This window comes from Tympanuchus pallidicinctus, unplaced genomic scaffold (genome assembly GCF_026119805.1).
Source record: "Tympanuchus pallidicinctus isolate F22 unplaced genomic scaffold, pur_lepc_1.0 scaffold14, whole genome shotgun sequence".
NCBI classification, from domain to species: domain Eukaryota; kingdom Metazoa; phylum Chordata; class Aves; order Galliformes; family Phasianidae; genus Tympanuchus; species Tympanuchus pallidicinctus.
The window spans coordinates 14,937,501-14,947,479 of record NW_026294659.1 but is presented as its reverse complement, the minus strand read 5'-3'; the positions used below and the strand labels follow the sequence as shown (position 1 = coordinate 14,947,479).

The following is a 9,979-nucleotide window of genomic DNA, read 5'->3' as shown; positions in this document are numbered from 1 at the left end:
TCCAGAGAGGTTTATCTACCTCCTGTTACCTTCCTGGGCAAGGTGAAGTGTCATATCATCCATCTGTGCCAGTAATAAACAACTTCATCAAAGAATTCACCACAACTCTGCAAAGACAAAGGCTGCTTTGGAGCTGCTTCCCTTTCAGTGGTGCTACTGAAGTTATCTGCATTATTCTTCATTTCAGTAGTTAATTCTTTAAGGGAGTTACTTTGAATGCTTACTTAAAACAGTATCCCCTTGTGTTCTGAATTTAAAAATAAAGTGTACATTCTGTTTTTTTTCTTATAGCACGTATTTATAAATAAGACATGGTCACATTCTTAGTTTGCACATTCATTTTTAAAGGCTGTCTGTGATCTGGAATTTGATGGTTGGTTTTTTTTTTTTTTTCATGAACACAGATCAGAAAGAGCCATTTATACCATTTTTAAAGTAATGACATGCAGAAAAAAAAAAATGCACAATTCTTCAGGCATCTGCATTCTTTTGAAGAATTCATTAAATTAAATTCATTCATTCTTTGGATATGGTCAATGTATTTTTTTATTTCATCTCCTGTAACTAATGTAATTTTGAATCTTTTAAAAATTTTTTGGCTTAGAACTGACAGAATGTGTTTGTTTCACTCCTATACACTTTATCTCAATAGGCAACAGGTTACAGTATGCGATTAGTGTTTTGTAGACTTTGCAGTCACCATGCTTGGGACAATTTTGGAGATTTTAAGATCAGAAATGAGTATCCAATTATTCTTTTACACCTCTGGCAGAATCCAGACTACAGGTTGCCACCCAAGTGGCTTGTGTGCGTTCTTCAGTGGGAATGGAACTGAATTTGAAGACCTGGAGAAAAGATGGGGGGTTTAGAATCAGGATGTTATGTCTCTATATCCTGAAGTTAATATTAACATCATCAAGTTATGGGATTTTTTTCCTGTAGCAGCCCCAAGTTGTGGGATACTTATCACATTCCTTGGTTTAAAAAATAAGCAAACAAACAAACAAACAAACAAATAAATAAATAAATAAGATTTTATTCCTAGGCTCAACTCTACATCATGCAGATGGATGTCACATGCCTTCTATATGGCAAACAAGAACCTCCTTGGCATAATACTTTCTCACAGTGCGTTTACAGTGAAGAAATAGGGAAACTAAGGCATTTGGATATACTCTTCCTAGCCTTGGGCCTACTGAATGTTTGTGATGCCAGTTGGATTCTTTTCTTCTCAATAATGATTTTCAAAACCACAAGTAATGTTTCTTGTAGTTGTAGGAAACATACTCAATTGAAATTTAATGGTGTACAAACCGTATCATGCATAACTATTTTAAACCACATTATTTTCCCCTGTTCCCAGGCTTCCATGTAAGAGATTTGTTCTTTCAATTCATAGTCTGCAATAGCTGTTAGATTAAGAACGGTTAAAATGTCTCTCCAGTATGTTGTTGATGCAGGACTTAGGCCTAGCATCTTTACCACCACTGCAGAATTTTCTACTCCTTCCTATTCCAAGGACAAAAAGACCTACAGACATAGACTAAAAAGATACACAGTCTACATTCTAAAATAAATCTCTACCTTCATTTTTTAATTCATTTAGCCTAGTACTTGTGACTCAAATCTGAGTAATGTAAGGCTTAAGCATCAACTTGCTGCACAAACAGTGATACAAAAAAATGCTGATGAATATTCAGCCGACCATGGCACAGCCCTAACAACTTGGTAGTCATTCAGTCCTTAAACTCAACTTCCCCCAAAAAAGGTAATTTTTCAAAAGGATCTTGAATGTGTTTTACCAGAAAAGACTATGTGTATTGAAATTTCATGGAATATACCTAAACTTGGGGAAATATGAAAATATTCCCCAGGAAAAATACTGCAAGAACATTTTTATTCCATCTCCTGTAGCTAATTTTTTTTTTCCAAAGGTTCCTTCTTGCACCCAGAAAGACTAAATTTTATATAATTTCCCAAAAACATAATTTTAAAGGCATGGAGGGAAAGAAACCTTTCTTTACTGAAGAAAGGTGTTTTTTTCTTTAGAGAGAGACATTGGCTTGGATATGTACAGGGTGAAGATTTACACTAAAAATTCTAGGAAACGCCTATGAAGCTCAACCATATCTGCTCTAGCAAAGATGCTATCACACACTCAGAGAGCAGAGTGTCAAATGTTTGAAAACGCATGAGAATTTGTGCCCATGACCTCAAGTGCTTCAGAACAAATCATTGAGGCGAACCGTTACTGATTTGCTCATAACAGGATGTGCCACTAATAACAACACTGCATGACCCAGCCATTTATACACAAGTAATCTAAGTTTCTAACAGTGAGTGGTAATTTCCTAACGCATTTCTTTTTCTGTCCTGGTCACAAAGGTGAGGTGGAGAGTAAAGCTTGGTGAGATGCTCAAAGCAGCGGAGTAGACAGAAACCGATGCTCAGGGAACTGATTGGTTTCTTTTACTCACTATCCCATAAAAACTGGTAATTGACATTTTAATGTATGACATGTTGCATTCCTTCATAACGCTACAGTAATTGAATACACATGAAACTGTAGTGCACTGGGTGACCCCGGAGTGTGCCACACACCTGGAAGCAGTGAAGTTCAATTAATGTGTCATTGCTACTAATAACAGCTACTAGTGAGAACCTCCAGCCAGTTGCTACAGAGGAGGAAACAGTAATCCTTGTATTTAGACAGATAGTATACAGTAAACACCAAAGATCCATTGTTTACATGCAGAGCTGGTTTAGATCAGCAGTTAAAATCTTGTTCTCCCAGCAACTTGTCTTTGTATTAAATTGCACTATTTAATTTGCCCCTGCGTTGCATTTGTCTAGCTTTGTGTGCAAAAATTTACAGATACTAAAATAAAATCAGCTGACAGCTGTTGGTAGACTGAATCAAATAGCACAAAGACAAAGGTTCACGCAATAAAAAGAGGACATAAATCACACACTTGCGCAGAAAAAACTATGATAAAATGGCCTTAAGGATTTGATTTAATCTGTAAAACCCCAGGAAATTCGGAGTTAAGGGTTGAAACTCCTTCCTTGACTTGCTTTGTTGTTAAATTCAAGGTCTCAGATATCCCTGCTTTAAGGATGCGCATATATAGATATGAATGCACAAAGAATCTGAGTGCTTTATTTCATTTACAAATAATAGGTAGCATATCAAAACTGAAAGCACATCAATGGTTGAACAGAACAGAGGTGGGAGGACTGAAGTTCTCTTCTTTAATAATTAAGCAGCAGGTCTGATTTAACTAAATAGTAAACATCAAACTCCTGGGACAAGTTATGTGTCCTAGGCACTGAATTTAAGAAATCATTAAACTGTTTAACCAAAAGTTCATAGGGAAGCAAAGATCACTCTGGCACGGCTCAGTTCCATGGCATTTCTGTTCTCATTAGCACTGTGGAGTGGGATATCAGTTACAAACATGACATCATCTGATAAAGCCCCCGCCGACCGAAAGCCATGTTAGTGCTGAAGGCCACGATGTTGATTCACGAGGAGTTTAGCCTCTTCGTGGGAACCCTGTTTGCAGTATCAGACCTATGCATTTTTAGTGGTGTTGAGGCAAATCTCTGAGGAGTTGTAGTTTCTGCTGGAGTAATCCCCAAAGATAAAACGTCTTACTGAAAATGAGCTTGAACTTCTGCAGAGCTTCACTCTTCTTCCAGCACCTATCATCACCACATCTATTTTATTTCTCCAATCACGCTCTTCTCTCATCCTAGATTTGTCTAAGATTTATCTGTCAGTTTTATCTGCCCCTAAATTCATTTCAGGTCTCCAGCCAATTCTCTCAGGCATTTATGATAAATAATATTCTCTGTGTTCTCCCATTTCCTCCCGCTTGGCTTTATCTGTCTCAGCTTAAAGCCTGTTCTACTGACCTGCATGAAATCTCATATGGTTGTGGAATTAAGGCACAGACCTCCTCAGCAGGGGGCCTCTAATGGTCATTAAAGCACTGCATAGGCAGTTGGGAGAATGTTTATCTTGAATTAATTGCACAAGCACTCAGCTTGATCTAAGAGCCTCTCTAGTTTTTTGAACTATCCAGTCCATACTGTACATGTTCAGAGGGTTAGGGATATTGGTGTTACCAGTACCACTGTGAATATTTGCACTGTCCAATACTTGCAATCTATTCAGGGTAAACAGTTGTCTACAAATTCCCCCTGCAATGGGGTTTCCCAAGATATGCTAATAGCACGTCCCCAGTGCTGGAGAAGTCCTGAAGAAGAGAAAGCTGGGGAAAAAAGAAAAAAGTGAAAAAAGAAGAAAGAAAGAAAAAAAAAAAAAAAAGTAAAAAAAAGAAAAGAAGAAAATAAAAAAAGAAGGAAGGAAAGAAAAGGAAGGAAATCGCAGAAAAACATATTCAGAATTTGACTAACATACTGGATAGCAGAAGAACAGATAAATGGTTTTCCGAAACCATCCAGGTGATAAAAGAAGTGTTTGGAGATTACAGTATGTACAGTTTTCAACAGATGGAGGGAATCATTTGTTTTCTTCTTTTCTCAGAGCCAAAATACATTGCACTTGTGACATGCATAAAAATTCTATACAACTACTGAGGGCAAGGAGGGATGAGGGTGTTTCTTTCCATTGCAGTATGCTGTCCACCATCTGAGAGATGTAAGCCACTGCTCAAGGATCTTGCTAAGCTGTGATTTGTTGTAAGGAGTTGCTTGTATAAGAACAAATGTTCTAAGGAACGGTCTGAAACTCCTCATACATACCACCAGAAAACAGTGGAACATTCACATATCATGCATATATATGCATATAGCCTGAAGACAGATTTGTGTTGGTTTTGTTTTGTTGGCTTTTTTTTAATAGGAAAATATTTCCCAGAATTACTTTGGAGACATAAAAATAAATGTTGTAATTTCTCTTAAATAATGTAGTCCTAGTGCTAATTTCCAAACCTACTCAGCTGCCTAAATTGCTGTTGAATTGAGCTCTTCCAAACAGAGTGCATAACAGAGCTGAACACTGAAACACCTGAGCTACTCACTGAGAAGATGATAAGGAAGTGGGTTGGTTCTTATCATCTTCTTCCAACCTCAGACTCATCATGAGTTTCCCTGACATGACTATTCTACATTTTTCAATTTTTGTTTTCTTGCTTAGGTTTTGGCTTTTAAGTGAAAAAAGAAAAAGCGAACGCTGTTTAGATGGTAAGACTAGAGGCAGAACAACAGCTCTTCTCATCTCTCTGCCATACCACACAGTGATCCTGCACTTGGCAAATGAGAGGAAAGATCACTGGCCTTTGAGAAAGTTCAAAGTTTTATCTCCATCTTTTCAACACTGAGCCCACAACAGCATATTATAAACCAGGCTAAGGCTCTCAGTCCCTCCTGTTCCCATCAGGCTACTGTGCCTAGAAAAACTGAAAGACAGAGAAAGTCACCATCATCATTAAGTATCATTAAGGTTAGAAAGACCACTAAGATCATCTAGTCCAACCATTGAATAATATGACCCAAGCCTTCTTGGTAAGGCTGGGGGAAGGGAACCATGTTCCTCATCTTGCTCCAAAGGCTTTCAATGCATTTGTGTACACTGGAAGTAACATATTTGTAACAAACAAACAAACAAAATCTTGGAAAAGACAGCGAACTCCAGATATATCCCTTACCAGCAATGCACTTGACTGTTGGAACAGAGGATTGCTTTTTTCCCTTATTCTATACTTAATAAAGTAAATATAGTATGAAGGTACATCACATGCAGTCTAGTGGACAATGTATAGAACACACTTTTCAAAGACCAGGGGTCTGCATTGCATCCCTTTGGACAATGGAGGAAATTGAGTCCAGGTCCTCATCATCAAATGTGACTTATATGCATATATAAATCAAAGACAACTTCTGTTGATTGTGGAGCAGAGCGTATTCACTGATTGTGTTGGGACCAAATCAGGGAGAAAACTCACATCCTAGGTCTGAATTATGTACCTGCATTAAGGAACAAAATGATGAACAGATAAGCTTTGGATACATCCAGAATTAGTCAGCAACTGAATGGAAATGTTCAGCACTCCCATTTTAGCCTTCAGTATCTGCATTCTCCCTGAGTCCCTTTCTGGACCTGGCCCTGAACTCCGAAACTGAGAGCACATCCAAATGGCATCCAGAGACTGAAGCGTCTAATTCTTTGGTATTGGTGGGTCTCAGAGATCAAATTTCAGGATCAATGTCTAAAGGTCAGACAGATCATTTTAGAGGGCAGTATCTTCTGAGTATCTTTCTGATGTTAGCAGAGATTGAACTTAGTGTGCCTTTGTTCAATTAAGGATGAATTAATTCGCTATTCCCACAGTATAAGCATGGAAACCTTGTTGGTACAAATTCTAACGAAGTTAAAAAGACGTGCGAAGTTATATCCAGAGCTGGAAACACTAGCGAGAAGTAGTAGTAAGACCCACACTGAAAGCAGCTATACTTTCAGGTGTATGTGCTGACCTGGTCCTTGCTGTTCAGACACAAAGCATGCTGATGGGACTTTCCCGGGGAGCAAGTTACCAAGATGTTTTGTGTGCCCATATGGGATAATTTCAATGTTTCAGTGTCAAATGTAATTGTGGTTATCACTGCCCATACAATGTGACTTTTCAGTCTCACTGCTGGTGGGAAAACTCATGGTGACCCGAACTAAGCAGCTACCTTCTTTTAAACTGGGACGACATGAGTATCAGTCAGGATCAGAACAGAAATCTTGCATTCTGCATTTGGTGAAGCCAGTTCACATAGGTTTGTTATACTACCTTTTACTTATTTACTCACAAATCCTTGCTGTGGAAGGATGAAAGCTGAGGGACTTGCAAGCCACTTCTAGCACAGATCAGGGCATGAGCCTGTTCTCTGCTCTGCCTTTTGATCCAAACAAGATCATGACCATGAGATCACCACATCAGCCCTCAAAGAGGTGTGAATCCTCCCTCTTCCCATCCCCATGCCAGATCTTCCCAATCAGCTCGACCATGCTAACGAGGAGACAGATCCACCCTAGAGACATGCTGGTGCCTTGTCATGCCTTGCTGGGGCTGCACTGCTGGGTTTTAAGCCGTGTTAAGCCAGTGGCTTACAGAGTTCACTGATACATGTTCATTTACAGGGCTGAGGTCTTCATTTCACAAAAACAGCCTACACGGGAACCTTTCCTTCCCCTCTCTGTACCCTCTTCCTTGCAGTAACCTCCCAGTCCCACGTGTGTAGATCAATCCTGACTTCAATTTCTTTGTCCATACATGGTAAAATACCTATTTAAAGATAATCTGGTAGCTGTGTTGCTAAGTGTACTGTAGACAAATGCAAAAATATTGAATCAGTGTGCTACGACAAAGAAAGCACGGCAATTAACATGAGCACATACATATGTGTATGAATGTGCTTACAACATAGTAAAACATCACATAATTATCTATAAATAGCATTTTCCATTCATCGTTTCTAAATCACGACTAAAGTATTTATAAACATTACCATAAAGCATTACCAAAGTTCTTCTGACAGCCATTATATAATATATTGAATGTCAAGCAGCATAAAACACCAACAGAAAAGAGAGATGTTTTTGCATCAGAATTCCTCTATTCCTCGTAGATCCATTACTCATCTCCACTAGATTAGTCACACTATTCATAAAAGCCAAGGACCATTGAGATAACTACTCGAAACCGCTGAGCATAACTTTAAAAAAATTACATTGAAATACTCACATTGACTTTCATCATGTTCAAAGGACTTCAGACAAACAGAGCAAAAACACTCCTCTTTGTGTGTGCTTTTCATACAAGGTTTTTCCTAATTTTTCAACCTAGAGGCTTCCTTTCTGTGATTGATATATTCCCTCTCCTGTTCCCAAGGACGGCTTTCACCTTCAAAACTAACTGAAAGAAATATGGTTTGCAGCTTACATTAGGAAAAACAAACCTTCGGTCATGGATGTTTGGGATTCATAATTAATATCAATTATCTGACTGTAAGAAACCACTTTCAGAAAAATCATCAAATTTTCCAGTTGGAAAAAAAAAAAAAAAAGAAAGAAAGAAAGAAAGGAAAAGAAAAAAAAAGAAAGTTGGCCTCAGCAAAATAACTTTGTTCTCCTTAGAATACTGAAATGGAGAGCCTGACCCAAACATGAGCATTCTGTGCTTTTAAGCTGGGCGTATTTTTTCCAAATGTCATCTACTTGGATCGGTCCATCAGCTCCAGCAGTGCCTTGTGCCCATGTTGTCACTGTGCGTTATGCACAGGCGCCGTGCAATGCAGGCACCATGTACCCTTTTCTACATTCTGTACAGAATAAATAAATAACAAATTTACTAATCCATGGGGGCCAGAGGGGGTCGGAGGGGGTGGGGGATGGAATCCCATCTTTTTTCATTTGTGAGCAGCAGATACTTTCTGGATAGTAGCTTGAGTTGCTTTGGACAACTTCTAACAGCACTGTCTGTGTAAGGAGAAGGAGGACCGAGTTTCCTTCCCCACTCTCTGCCTGGAAATGGATCCCTGCCCCAGCTGGATATTTCCAGTTCTTGTCCAGTAGAAATAATTTTCTGACCGATTTCCAAGTGGGGTCCCATGTGGCCAGCAAAGGTTGGACAATAGCAGTAACACAGCTCCGAGTAAAGAGCTGAAAACGATCCCCTGCAACCAGAGGCCTCAGTTCTGCCTAGCTTAATAACTCGAGTACCGTGATTTAACTTCCTTTTTCCTTTCAAGTCTTCGGTGCAAATTAATCGTATTGTCAGTGCTTACGTCTCCCACCTTACTCATTTGTAGGGACATGTTCGAGTGGCATTCTAGAAGGTTGATCCCGTGTCCACGCTTAACCAGTAATCCTCATGCACACGGGTAACCCCATTGAATACCAATATAGGGCCGCGCGGTGCCAGGGAAAGTTAAACAAATCCGGAGGAATCTGTTTTATTAGCGTTTATGGGATTTGTGCGGGCGAGCGGCGGCGTGCATACACCCGCACTGGGGAGCGGCGGTTACAGAACGGCACAACCCCGGGCACTCCTGGGGGCGCTGGGTCTCACGGCCGTGCTGGCTTTAAATGTGAAAATGCGACAAGCAGGCGCTCAGCACCCTACGTCCGGAGCTTCTCCTGCGTGAGCATCTCTCCCTCCCCCCCACCTCCAGGGCTCCTCTCGGGGAGCGCCAGGCTTGGCCCTCAGCCGCTCGGCGCACTGCTGCTCTGCATTGCCGCTCGGAGCCAACTGGTTCGGGGGCGCCGGTGATTTTCTCCTTTTAACACTTTTTGTTGTTGTTGTTGTAGTTTGTTTGTTTGTTTAAGTCTTGGGGAAAAAAAAAAAAAAAAGAACAAAAGAAAAAAAAAAAACAACCAACTCCTCAGTACTAATTCACCTGAGGCAGAAATATCCCCAGAAGGAGAAGAGCTTCCCCTCAAATCACGGCAGAAGTATATAACGGTACTTACTTTGTGCTCCCGACCCGTTTTGAAACAGATGAGTGTGTTTGAAAACGGGATCGGAACACATCAATCAGGAACTGTTTTCGTTATCGTCACTCCTTTCTTTTCGTGCCCCGCGTTGAGTTTAAAACGGGCACCTCCTCCTCGAAGGACCCCACAGCCACCGAGCACTTCAGCGGCGCTCCCGGAGCTGCGTATTGCAAGCCGGGGCAGCAATAACCGTGTCCTTTTTAGCTTACATCTCTCCTTTTGTTTTTCTTGTTGGGTTTTTTTTTTTTTTTTTTTTTCCCCTTTTTCTTGCTTTTTTTCTTGCATTTTTCCCCCTTTCCGTATTACGATCATAACCCCATAAGCCGCCTCACTCTGTCGGACCGATCTCCCACATCGCCCTCCTGCACTCCCCGACTCTGCATTCAGCAGCGTTATCCCCAAAGTTTCCCCCCTCGGCCCCAGCAGGGCACTCCTTATTATATATATATACATATATATATATATGTATGT

General features: G+C 40.2%; 1 long non-coding RNA gene across 1 annotated transcript in view; it reads right to left on the bottom strand.

Annotated features, from left to right (window-relative positions):
* Window positions 1-3,354: 3,354 nt before the first annotated feature.
* The window catches only part of LOC128076340 (uncharacterized), a 7,304-nt gene continuing 679 nt past the window's right edge, over window positions 3,355-9,979 (bottom strand). Inside the window, exon 2 of the long non-coding RNA XR_008204353.1 lies at window positions 3,355-9,341. This is a non-coding gene — a long non-coding RNA (uncharacterized LOC128076340). The remainder of the gene's footprint in view (window positions 9,342-9,979) is intronic.